This window comes from Leptidea sinapis, chromosome 45 (assembly GCF_905404315.1).
Source record: "Leptidea sinapis chromosome 45, ilLepSina1.1, whole genome shotgun sequence".
Taxonomy (NCBI): Eukaryota; Metazoa; Arthropoda; class Insecta; order Lepidoptera; family Pieridae; genus Leptidea; species Leptidea sinapis.
In genome coordinates this window covers 7,558,163-7,571,838 of record NC_066309.1, presented here as the reverse complement: position 1 = coordinate 7,571,838, position 13,676 = coordinate 7,558,163, and the positions used below count along the sequence as shown (strand labels likewise).

Here is a 13,676-nt window from a genome sequence, read left to right as displayed (position 1 = left end):
AATTACATCTGTCGATAAATTATAGGCCATATTTTAAATGAAAAACGGTTCGCAAAGTGTTTTCGAGAAGGTAATTAATTACTATGTAAATTACAGGCGGATTGACGTTAAAGGTAATTTCTCCTAACTCTCAGCGTAATTTATTTACAAAATGAATTAATTTTTCCAACATGTAATCCGCACTAATCAATAGGATCTAAGAAATATTAATTGTTAAGAAGTTGTACTATTACCAAAAATTTTTTCTTATTATTAGACAGTAACTCAAAAGAAAATTAAAAAAAATCAATATATTTATAAACCTAGAGTCAACTGTATCCAGTGCTTCTGGAAGGAGCAGTTAGTTCTGTCAGATGGCAGAATCATCTTTAGGATGTTTTTAATTCGGATTTGTTTATGATTTATTCTTATAAGATACATAATCACTTTATGGATAAATATATAAACTTGTACATTTAAAGTACAGCCGTCATTCAGGAGTTTTTTTTTATGGAAAATGAGGACAAACGATGGTGCGGGTCACCTGGTGTTAAGTGATCACCGCCACCCAGATTCTCTTGCAACAACAGAGGAATCACAGGAGCGCTGCCGGCCTTTAAGGAAGGTGTACGCGCTTTTTTTGTAGGTACCCGTGTCGTATCGTCCCGGAAACACCGCACAAGGAAGCTCAATCCGCGTAGTAGTGCGTGGAAGAAAGCTCCTTGAAAACCGCACTGTAAAGGACCGCCACAGATGGTGGGGATGATATCGTAACTGGTGGCGTGTCGTGTGAAGATGGAATTCGGTGGCAGGAATCAGGTGAAACAGTTCTTCGGAAAGTGTTCACGGGGGTGCCCCGTGATAAATGCGATAGAAGATACACAATGAAGCGACGTCTCTACGCAACGCAAAGTAACCAGCCGCTTAGGAGGCTTTTGGGGCTACCATGGATGGTTTGGATGGATGACTTTCCATGGCATTATGCGCAAAACAGCGGTCTCCATGTTGCAGCGTCTACCTGTTAGCAGTAACAGCATCGTAAAGATGATTCAGCCATCTGCCAGAACTGACTGCTCCTTCCAGAAACACTGGATATAGCTCTTGGTTTATAAACATACTATTAACTGTTACTTTATACATTTAAGGAGTTCACTGTGAATTAAATCATTAAATAAATATAATAATAATAAGAAAACGGCTGACCCTAAAGGCTAACCATGCAACTTCCCGCTAATTCCATACCTAAACGCTTCAAATTGTACGACGGTTTTGAGCTCGAACCTCAAAAATAAAATTTATGTTATTTTGAGCTCAAAGAGTTTCTTTGAGCACTTCAAGCTCAAAAGTCTGATAAAAGTATAGTAAAACACTATTTTTTGAATTTTCACGGCAATAACTTTCGAATAAAAAAAACCCATTTTCACGCGGTTAGACGCAGTTTTTTGAGCCTCTTAAATAATAAATTCTTTAACTTGTGGTCTCAACTTTACCGGAGTGGTATACTGTTTAACGGCCGTTTTCAATAACCTATATATCCTTAGTTTAACTTACTAGACGTAGACAAATCTATCCCTTTACGCTTACTTACAATTCAATAACCTATTGATAGATAGAATTGGACTATAACTATATTGGATAATTATAGATAATGTCATTAAACTGTATCCGTAACTTAAACTATGGGTAAATAGGTTATTGAAAACGGCCGTTTTCATCATGCTCGCTTAAATGTCACTGCTTGTGGCGGCGACATGGGACGGGTCGTCCCCTTCCCTAAAATATGGTTGAGGGAGGCGATGGCTGGCTCATGCGTCATGCTCGTGAACGGGCGCTGCTCGTAGTGGCAGGATGATCCTGTAGCCGAAGACTCGGTTTCAGATTCTTAAAAGTTATTATATATATTATTTATAATCGCTTATAAAATGCTCACAGAATACCTTTATTTATTTACGGTGTGTGTGGATGATGCAGCTACTGTACTCAATAACTTTTGTATTAATTTACATTTACTTTTTTGACTTACTAGTGTAAGGCATTGAATATTTGATTATATTATATTATAATCGAAATGATTTGTAAAAAGATGGAAATGTAAATATTGATATAAAAGAGTGGCAATGAGTTTCTTGCTACTTCTTCTCATTAGCTCAACCCTTTACGAAGTAGCGGTAGATTCAATAAGAAAAATATTTTTTTGACATTCATAAGTGTCATTTCTGTGACCTACGTGATTAAAGTGATTTTGATTTGATTTGATTTGTAAAAATTTCAAATATCGTGATATATCGCGCCACTTACCTTACCCTCTCTAGCTATGTAATAAAAAGATAATATATTCTTTTTATAAATGCAAGCAACTCTGTGGTTCTTTTGGAATAAAAAGAGTATTCAGCATTATATTCTCTTTGGTAGTCAGACATGTCATTTCACTGTGCCTAATGTCTTGTATAGTAAACATTATAGCTTGTTTATTATTTAATTATTTTATAATTAACTAGATATTGTATGTTATACGCATTAGACATGGATAGTACAGGACGCGAGGAAGTTTTAGCTTCAGAGAATATAGACAGGCTATCAGAAACTTTAATGAATTTAATGGTCAGTTTGGTTCTAGGTAAATACATATTTCTTATTTTTTACTTTAACTGATTTCCATTATTATGAAAAAAAAACTTTAAAAAGGAACTATAGTAATAATATCTTCCCGTCAAATACTAGAATGAATAAAGATTGTGGTAAGAAAAGACTCGCGCCAAACTATCCATTACACCGTAAAATATTATTTCAAAATTGCTGCACCGAAGAAATTTATTAAGTTGCCACACTCGATTATTGAAATAAAGCGTTGTTCACAATAAATGCTCTGCTGTAGAGGAGGATGCAAGCGTTGGCGCGAAGGACGCGTCACATCCGGTGGAAACGGAAGGCAGCGCGCACGCTCCACCGGACGTAGCCACCGTGAGGCCACACTTGCAATGTAGTGACGGCGGTAAGAATACTCCAGACACACCACTTGATTAAATTTGTAACTCGCCTCCCGAATCCTAATAAACTTGGCCAATGGCCAGAATATTCCCTAGCCACGTCCGCATGAAAGTAAATATTCTGTCGCATTCTATCAGATTATTGATTTTTATATTTATATATTACTAGCTGACCCGATAGACGTTGTTCTATAGATAATAAAAAAAATACTGTTTTATAGGAATTTGCCAACAATATTTCAAAACATCAAGAATTATTTCGTAAAAAAAGGCTCACTGTTGTTATAATGAAATTCTTTCACAACAGAACTTTCAAACCGTGCCAATAAATTCATCAACAAAGGTGCTTGATTGGGTTGAGGTCCGGGCTATTTGCTAGCCAATCTAGCACTGATACCGACTGACTGTTAAGAAACGACTTGACTGAACGGGCGGTATGTTTCGGGTCGTTATCATGCTGAAACGTTCATATATTAGGGAGATGTTCCTCAGCGTAGGGAAGCATAAATTCCTCTAATATTGCCTTGTATTGATGTTGGTCTAAATTAACCTGACCTTTCCTCACAGGTTCCACTCCACGTCCAGAAAATGAACCCCACATTTTAATGTTTCTACCGCCATGTTTCACCTGCTTTTTTGTGAATCTTGGATTCATTTCCGCTTTTACAGGACGCCGTACGTCTTGCCTTCCATCTGAAGAAATCAAATTAACCTTGGTCTTGTCAGAGAATAATACATGTTGCCATTGGGCGTAGGTCCAATGTCCATATTTACGTGCAAACGTCAAACTTTCATTTCGATGTTCTTTCTTCAACAACGGTACTTTGCGAGCCACTCCGAACATCCCTGCTTCTACCAGACGTCATCTAACGGTCCTCGCTGATACACCGGCTCTTTCGTCCAACCCAAACATTTCGTGTATAATTAAAACAGAGCCTAGAAACGAATCTTTCTTAGCTAACCTGGTTATCAATCTATCTTCTTGCGGAGTTGTTTTTCTCGATCTTTTTTTCTGGGCACATTTAAAGCTATGTTGTTGCGCCTGAAATGTTGCACTGCATTGCATACCATAGTTTTTGAACAATTTATATATTCTGCTATCCTTCGGTATGACCAACCACGCTCGACAAACTTCATGATGATTTTTCGTAGTGTTGTTATTTTTGCCCATTTTTCTTGAAAATAGTTCTCAAAACTTAAAATCAATCATCTTGATTGCCGCCAAAACTACCACGAAATAATAGGAGAAGAAATAAAAAAATATTGAGATTCATATTTTGAAAATAGAACGCAATATCTCAGTGTCCCTAATTAAATGACCAGCCAGCATTTTTTGAACAAATAGCACTGTGATAATCTATCAGCTATACTGTAAAGAGGTTTAATGTTTAGGAAGTTGTTATTGTTTGTATAATCGGGCACATAAATGACTAATCATACTTACATGTTAGGGATATGGAATCTTGTTTAAACTCGTTGGAATATAAAAAATAAAGTCACAATTTGGTTTAACTAGAGAGTTCCCTAATTAGTTGACCACGACTGTATATATTGTCGCGTAGCAACGCTTCGACGTATATGACGAGAGTTGTCAAACGTCATATCGTGCAGCAACGTACATGACGAGTGTTGTCAAAGTTCAAGACATTGATAATTTCAACAGCTCCGTCAGCTTTGGCGTAAAAGTGTTTACTTTAGACGCTGTAGACCCGGGTTCGATACACCTACAAGTGTATGGAATTTTTTGGGTTTTGTAATGTTAATGGAAATTTCTAGTAAGTTCAGGATCAAATCGAACAGAAAAAAAGGGATGGAAAATGTGTAAGCAGGATAAAAATAGTTAAAAGAATTTTCTAGTACAATTTTAATTTCAAGATGAAATGGGAGAATCATTTTGAAAATAGAACAGATCCGGGGGTATATAAGCCGTACTAAGCGTGGCCTACGGCAGTTCTAGTTCTGACTCGAAAGTGTAAAGAAGAAGAAGAAGAAGAAGAAAAGTAGAAATAGTGAAAAGTGGAAGTGTTCCAAGAAGAAGAAGATAGAAGAGACTTAGTGTTTGGTGCGGTGTGACGCGTTGAAGGTACCGCCGCCCACAAGAGGAACAGCGGCAGACCGGCGTAGTGCAAGTTCGAAAAAAAGTGAACGCAAAGAAAGACTCGTTCCTATAAGCGGAGTTTTATTTCCAATCCCTGGCCCACCCCCATGTCAATATTAAGATTAAGATATAAGTGTTCAAGAACGTAATCAAGGTATTAAAATTCCTAAATTAATCTAATCCTCTAGGAACTCCTGGTCCGCCCACGTGTTACTGTCCTCTCGGCGTTTGTAGATAATGATTTAAGAGTTGCGTTACACAGAGAACTTGATGCGATGCGATTAGGTCGTTGACCACTGATGAAGTGTGAAAATATTATATTATACCAGCTGACCCAGCAAACGTTGTATTGCCGATATTAAAATCGCGATTCTAAAGTAACTGTTGATCGTAGATGGGTGAAACTATGAAGTTGTATGTATTTTTTAATGCTGACTCATAATAAAACAAATTAAAAAAAAAATGTAAAAAAAATTAAAAAAAAAAATCGTGTGGACCACCTTTAACATTTAGGGGTATTAAAAATAGATGTCCGATTCTCAGACCTACTCAATATGCTCACAAAATTTCATGAGAATCGGTCAAGCTGTTTCGGAGGAGTACGGGAACGAACATTGTGACACGAGAATTTTATATATAAGATGTGTATTACGTGTGAACTGTGTGGCTCGGTGACAATTTTGGTTACGGGGCGAGAGCCAATAGGCATTAGATTAGCAACTCAGATACCAAATATGTCTCTGTTGTCTATGGGTATTTCTCTATGTTTTTGTACCGTCTGCAAGTTAGTCTGCTATAAAGTGTGAGCACTGTGTCCGCTAAGATATGTAGTATTAGTAATTATTGTCAGTTAAGTGTATTACAATGAAATACTTCTTTACATCAGTAAAGGAAGAACATCTTACAAAACTAAGTAAGCGTCAATTATAATCGGATTTTTGTATTTTCCTTAACTTACTTAACTTATCAGTGGGAAGCTCCTTTACACCGGATGCCGGCTAGATTATGGGTTCTACAACAGCACCTATTTCTGCCGTGAAGCAGTAATGTGTAAGGGTTACTGTGTTTCGGTCTGAAGGGCGCCGTAGCAAGTGAAACTGGGCATACGAGACTTGACAAATTATGTCTCAAGATGACGAGCACTGTAATTGTAGTGCCGCTCTAAATTTTTGGGTTTTTCAATAATCATTGTAATGGGCAGGGCGTATCAATTACCAACAGCTGAACGTCCATCTCGTCTCGTCCCTTATTTTCAAAAAAAAATTTCAACATATTGCAAATTACACAAACAGTAAAAAACCCTTTAGATATAAACGGGTTAAAACAGGTTATTGTTCTTAGTATGGACTACAGAGTAATGTTATCAACGTTATTTCATAAGAGTAAAATTACTATTGGGACATGTTATGCAAATAAAGACTCAGGTCGCTATCGTATTTAACATTGTTGAACTGAAACTTCCTTAAATGCTCGCTGGGCAAATTAGCTCGACTTAACTTGCGTTACATAACCGAACGTGACAGTGCAGTCTTATTAAGGAACCACAAAATAAAGTGCTTGGTGTGGTGTGGTAAAGAAGTTTTCACATTAAAATTGCAGAGTATTTAATTATATTTCTGAGAAATTACTTTTTTGATTTTCGGGCTTACAAATAAAATTGGCGTAAAGTTACTCTTCTGTAATGGCCTTACAAATAAACATGGTTTAAAGTAATATTTAAGAATAAACCAAGAATATGCAGAATGTTGACTTACGGCCGTTCCCAATATACTATCTACAAATATAGATAAATTACTACCTCCTACTGTCAGTAATTAGCTGTCAATATTCTAAAGCTGTCCCAATATACCCGATAAGTCATTGTTATCGCCTTATATTGGGACGCGTGGATTCCAATTTCCATACAAACTTCTATCGCTTGTAAGCTATACGTCGTCCCAATGGCAGACAGCGTGTACGGATAAGGTAAGTTACCGTCGATAAGTTTATTGGGACAGAAAAGTCAACGTTAGTTACGATTTTTATCTCAAGTAAGAGATAGACTGAATATTGGGAAAGGCCGTATATCGTTGACAACGCTGTCAATACAACGATAATTCTAAAGTTTTCCGAATGTTAGGTAGCCTTGCAAATAAACGCGGGAAACGTTATACGTCAAAATAAACCAATCATAAGCAAAACGTCTATTTGTAAACATTTTACATATTCTTGGCTCATTAAAGAGAACGCACGAGCACGCATGTCGCGTGACGGTCGGGCGGTGCCTATAGTTCGCAGCAGCTGACCGTGTAGTGTATAGACTATTACTCATTTGTGCCAATGCTCCACGCTATTTTGTTTGCTTTAAATATGTGTATATAATCTTAATAATTGTTAAGTATTATGTTTGTCGTACTCTCCCTGATTAAAAATATTGAATGAAAAGTATTGGGAACCAGTCACCCCATGTAAACTTTATACTTATATATAGCTACATGAAAAAGAATTGTAAGTATTCAAAAGTATTCAAATTTCATCATTTTTAATCCTTTTCAATCAATATTTCTAACCAGGGCTAAGACACAGAGTTCAATATAAACATTAGTTGGAGACTTAGCCTACTTTTATTATTGCCCATTATCATTCCAATTTTCCAAGTATAAAATTAAGATTGATAAAGCGATGTTTGTACCCTTAATGGAATATTATTCCAAAAATCTTTAGTTAAATGTCTATAATGTAAAAAAAAAGTTTCACTTATACCGTGGTTTCATAAGACCACACAATCCTTTCTTTCTCAGGTATAACTTTATACCAAGTTTATTTGTAAGGCCGTAAATGTTTACAAATAGACATTTTGCTGTCTGCTTGACATTCGGAAAATTTCACAATTATTATTGTATTGACAGTGTTGTTAGCGATATTATCCACATTTTGCATATGAGCCAATAGGCTTACACTTTAAGCCCACTTTATTTGTAAGGGTGTAAGTTTTTAACGTTTACTTGCGATACTTTTTGTAGTTTTGTATCGCTAGTTGACATAATATTTTATACGTAAAACCTTTTGTGTTCGTTGTACAGAGAAAATGCTGGTTCACGTTCCATTAAAGAAAATAAACAAAGCGAGTCGAAATTATATAAACTCTTAAACGGAGATAGAATCACGAAGGCTCGTGAATCGGCAGTTTGAGCTTGATCGCTTCGGGATTGATTTTGTCGAAAAACCGCGTAAATTGTCGTTTAACTAATAACAAACGTCGTTATACATCTAATATTATTAATCCAATACTTAGTATTGAAGGTTTCCTATTTAAATAACAACGGTTTTAAAAGTTAAAAAGTAAAATACCATTTCGTGTTTATGAAAATAAGGGTCGAGACGAGCAGTACGTTCAGCTGATGGTAATTGATGCGCCCTGCTCATTACAATTCAGTACCGCTCAGGATTCTTGAAAAACCCCAAAAATTCTGAGCAGCACTACAGCTGCGCTCGTCACGTTGAGACTTAAGATGTTAAGTCTCATTTGCCCAGTAATTTCACTAGCTACGGCGCCGTTCAGACCGAAACATAGTAATGCTTACACATTACTGCTTTACGGCAGAAATAGGCGCCGTTAAATACCGTTTTTTTTTTCTTTATTTCTCTTTATGCTAATATGTTTATGCTGCTTACAAGTATAGACTATATGGGAGGGGGGAGAGCTAGAGAGGGAGTGGTTGATGTTTGGTTGTTTTTTTAATATGAAAAATGTTTGAGTTCAAAAAAGGTGTAAGACACTTTGTTCTTGATGGTTGTCCTTTGACCTTATAGGAGTACGTTCTTTATTTTATTTATCAAATTATTACTAGAGACTAAATACGGTTAAATTGATTTTTCTCCATGGAAAAAAGAAAGAAAATTCCGAAGTAGCTATTAAAGATTACGCTATAAAAAATGTAACATTTAGTTTATTACCATTGTTTATAAAAACTTAAAAAGACTTCACTTACTTGACTTAAGTTTCTCTGTATCCCCTAGCTGGGGCAGAGGGCATCCACAGTACATCTCCATCGCATCTGAGCATCTCTTTTAATTTCACTCTAGGTTTTTTCCGATGTCTTTCGCTTCGTGAATGACAGTCCGCCGCCAGGTTTACTTTGGACGGCCACTTTTGCGTTTTCCTTGAGGGTTCCAGTCTAGGGCTTGCCTTGGCATATGGTTGGGATCCCTCCGGAGTGTGTGGCCTATCCAGATCCATTTGCGGCTTGACTTCATGAAAGCGTTGCCAAAGACGATCGCTCGAAATTTTGTCGGGCCAGTGAATATTGAGGATATTTCGAAAGCATTGGTTAACGAAACATGAAGTTGATGAGAGATGAGCGGCACTACAACTGCGCTCGTCACCTTGAGATATAAGATTAATAATTATGATTATAATTTCACTAGCTACGGCGCCCTTCAGACCGAAACACAGTAATGTTTACATATTACTACTTCACGGCAGAAATAGGCGCCGTTGTGGTATATACCCATAACCCTTCCACTGGTAAAAATTATATCCCACTCTTAAATAAAGTTAATATTTCCACATATGGAAACGTTCAATAGAGTGTTTGAAGCAAAAACGCGGTCGACAATTTATTCCGGGGCGGGTTGGGCATCACTAATCGGCGTCATCAATCAGCCGACGATCGGATCATGTGACGGACATCTCCCACACCCCGTACCCCGTACACCTCGTACGTCTCACACGACCCTCGTGCAAACGCTGGGGTTTTTGAAATTCATTCATTACAGGATAATAGGTAGGCAGCGATTTGCGAAAACCCTTTTACACAACCTTTCTTTGAATGTAGGGACTGTATTATTTTCACACAACATATTTAAGTTGTTAATTATAATAATTTAATAATATGACGAATTTAAAATTCACCATAGTTGAAACATTATTTTTTTGTAAACAAAATGGACACATCAATTTAATAAGGTCAAGCCAAAAAATTTTTACAAAAAACAACTGACTTCAAAAAAAATTATTCGTAGATATATGCCCTAAAAATTAAAAAATAATTGCGTATTTTTATACACTCTAAATTAATCTAATTTTAAGTTACAATTATTATTGTTATTTATTTAATCGGTGTCCTCCCGCCACGGCACCTCCCTCGCCTCTTGTCTTGTCACGTTGCACGTGCGACACAAGCACATCTGACCTACAACTATGTATACACTTACAAACCTACCTTGGCTGACACCGAATTAAAAAATAACAATAATTGTAGCTAGAATTAGATAAATTACTTAGATTGTATCTTATGTTAGTTTATGTTACTTTTTAGTGCATATCGTAATAATATCTTATGTTTTTGAATAGTTATTTTTAGAAGTCGGTTGTTTTTGTACTTCAGGGAATCTGTAGTACACTAACAAATAATTTGTCTAAATATGCGTAGACCTACTAAATTTTGCAATGCATCAATGAACGTAACCGCATTGCGTACTGTTTAGGCATGTATACCTGCCAGCTGGGGATAACGTTCTTGCAGAAAGCTGAGCAGAATAAAAGTCCAGTACAATGACGCGTTCCGGGCATTCCCAACTCGTGGTCACACAAATTTGTCACACCAGTGTGACTACGAGTAATTTTTTTTCCTCGTCGCAGTACTTAAATATAAAATGCATGCTCTTCAGCTTTTCTCTTCATATGGTATTATATAATATTATGTATGTCATAAACAATCATTTGCATGTCCACAATGCCCTGAATCGCCGCAATTCTGACATGGGTAATGTTTGTGCTCGCACAGAATTGTTTCACCCTAATCTCAGACGTCCGCGTCATGGTATTTCCAGTCCACGTACCTACACAAGTAAACATTCCCTAAAGTTTTAGTTTTAATAATTTCTTGCTACTTAATAATGTATTTCAGTTCAAAACAATAATACAATGAGTTATCAAATCCATAGAAACAAAAGTGCATCTTGAAAACCTCAGATATAACTTCTAATATACAGTGCTATTAATAGTGTCAAATGTATAATTTCACTAACTTTTACCCGCGACTTCGTGCACTTGAAATAGTTACTTTGAGCAGCATTTTTTTATATACTCAATTTTCAAATACTACATAACAAACTGCTGTGGCTAATACATTTTTATAACCTACCAACTACAGGACTTTCATCCCCATTTTTCACCAGAGATAGGTGTAAATTTTAAAAACGCTAGGACAAATATTTAAAAGTTTCATGGTACCTTCGATAGTGACGAACTATCATACAAATTTCCACCCCCTATTTCAACCCCGCCAAGCCTTTTATTCACGATAGATATGTCCTTTCCCAAGTTCTCGTATCTGGACTAAATTTCATCAGAATCGTTTCAGGGGTTGAGGCGTAAAAGCATATCAAACATGCTTACATTCACATTTATAATATTAGTAGGGATAGGGATTATAATTTTTTCTTATTTATTCTTGTCCTTAAGATTTCCTAAAAGCGTAAATTTGCAAGCGCATTGCAATCGTATTAATACAATATTTGTTTATTATAAAAGTAGGAACACGAACTAAATGCAAGCAAATGCCCGTGAAAAAATCGTAACTGTTATGATATTAATTACTCTTAATACCTTGCGTTTTAACAACATAATCGAGGCAAGAATTTCATAAAATTATAGAATGTCAGGCCATTAAACATTCATTGATCTGAGGTTATATCTTATACCTTTAAACGAGCAATTCTTGTATATATATAATCTGAATCTCGGAAACGGCTCCAAATATTTTAATAAAATTTAGTATACAGGTAGTTGGGGGGCGCGAAATAGATCTAGCTAGGTTTCAATTTAAAAATTGTAGTTTTATCCGTGTTTTAATGAGTAACAGCTACAGTAACATTAGAATACAAAGGTAATTTTTGCCACTATATACAAGACTAATAGCTCAGATGGGACATTGGGTGACCCCGGTTCGGATCATCTGGATTCGAACCGATGTCTTCCAGTTTTTTTGTTCAAGTTTTGTACACCCTTAAAAATCCGAGCAAGGCTAGGTCGTCCGGATATTTCTAATAATGTTGTGAATATGGCAGACTCGTATCGTTCAATATTTTCTTAATGCTTGTAAACTTGTAATATTTGCATATTATTAACTTTTGGTATTAAATGGACATGATATAAAATCTATTCACCATAGGACCATTTGATAACGACTATTGGAAAACATTGTTTAGATTGATATTCTTAGTAATTTGACCACTAAAGCGAAGTCGATGTTATTATTTATTTAGATTACTATTCTAGCTAAATGATATTTATATTAAGTTATAAGTTATTGTTTATTTAGATTACTATTCCAGCTAAATGATGTTTAGATTATATTGAGATATAAGGTCCTCCGCCCGGCCGTATAGGCAGTTCCTCTTAGTTCTTCATAGCTCATGGTTCCTCGAGTACTCGATACGCTCTAGTAGCTGAAGTTCCTTCAATAAGTTATTGAGAGTAAGTGTAAGAGTTGTGAGTCTTATTTCGCTGTAACTCTGCTGTTGTCATTTCAAGACCCCTCTGACCACTCGAATATTACAAACTAAAGACACCTTTATTTCACCATACATTATCGTTTGCATAATCTATTTTTTTATTTCAGAAAAAGTTATATTGAAGACTTGTATCGATTTAATCCAGCAATATATTCAACTCGTGGAAAAGTCTCACAGCCACTGATTTTAACTCATTTGTTTTTCTTAAGTTATGAAAATATAGTTGAATTCAAATTGTTTCTTGTTTTATTTTTGGAAATTTACAACTGGATCAGATCAGTTTCAGATCTACAAGAATAATCACATATTATGTATACACTGGAGGCAAAATTTACTTTTTTTTAAGAGGAATCTTGTTAATATAAATTAATAAATACTTAATACGACACGCCACAAATTAGGATATCATCTCCACCATCTGGAAGTGTGGCGGTCCTCTACAGTGCGGTTTTCAAGGTTTTTTTATTTTACTGAATTGAATTGATACGCCCTGTCCATTACAATGCAGTGCCGCTCAGGATTCTTGAAAAACTCAAAAATTCTGAGCGGCACTACAATTGCGCTCGTCACTTTGAGACATAAGATGTTAAGTCTCATTTGCCCAATAATTTCACTAGCTACGGCGCCCTTCAGACCGAATCACAGTAATGCTTACACATTACTGCTTCACGGCCGAAATAGGCGCCGTTGTGGTACCCATAATCTAGCCGGCATCCTGTGCAAAGGAGCCTCCCACTGGTGACTACTACAAAGCTGTGGAATGAGCATCCTTATGCGGTGTTTCCGGGACGATACGACATGGGTACCTTCAAAAACAGCACGAAGACCTTCCTTAAAGGCCAGCAACGCTCCTATGATACCTCTCGTGTTGCAAGAGAATGTGGGCAGTGGTGATCACTTAACACCAGGTGTCCCGTACGCTGGTTTGTCCTCCTTTTGTTTGAAAGTTTTTAGTGCTTTCCTTCTTAGTAGATTTTATGTTAATATTTATTTTGGTCTTGTTAATCGCATTACCTTGCAATATTTATTTATTCAATACAATTCATTTATTTACCATAGGGAGTGACAATAACATAACATACTGCAATAACACTGAGTAAATGTCATGAAGC

At 36.2% G+C, this 13,676-nt stretch overlaps 2 long non-coding RNA genes across 2 annotated transcripts in view; one reads left to right on the top strand and one right to left on the bottom strand.

Moving 5' to 3' along the window:
- Positions 1 to 13,676, bottom strand: part of LOC126977442 (uncharacterized) — a 255,245-nt gene that overhangs the window by 17,613 nt on the left and 223,956 nt on the right. The gene's annotated exons all lie outside the window — the stretch shown is intronic.
- Positions 2,437 to 12,801, top strand: LOC126977436 (uncharacterized). The gene is made up of 3 exons (XR_007732207.1): positions 2,437 to 2,596; positions 2,855 to 2,971; positions 12,672 to 12,801. It is a non-coding gene; the product is annotated as an uncharacterized LOC126977436 (long non-coding RNA).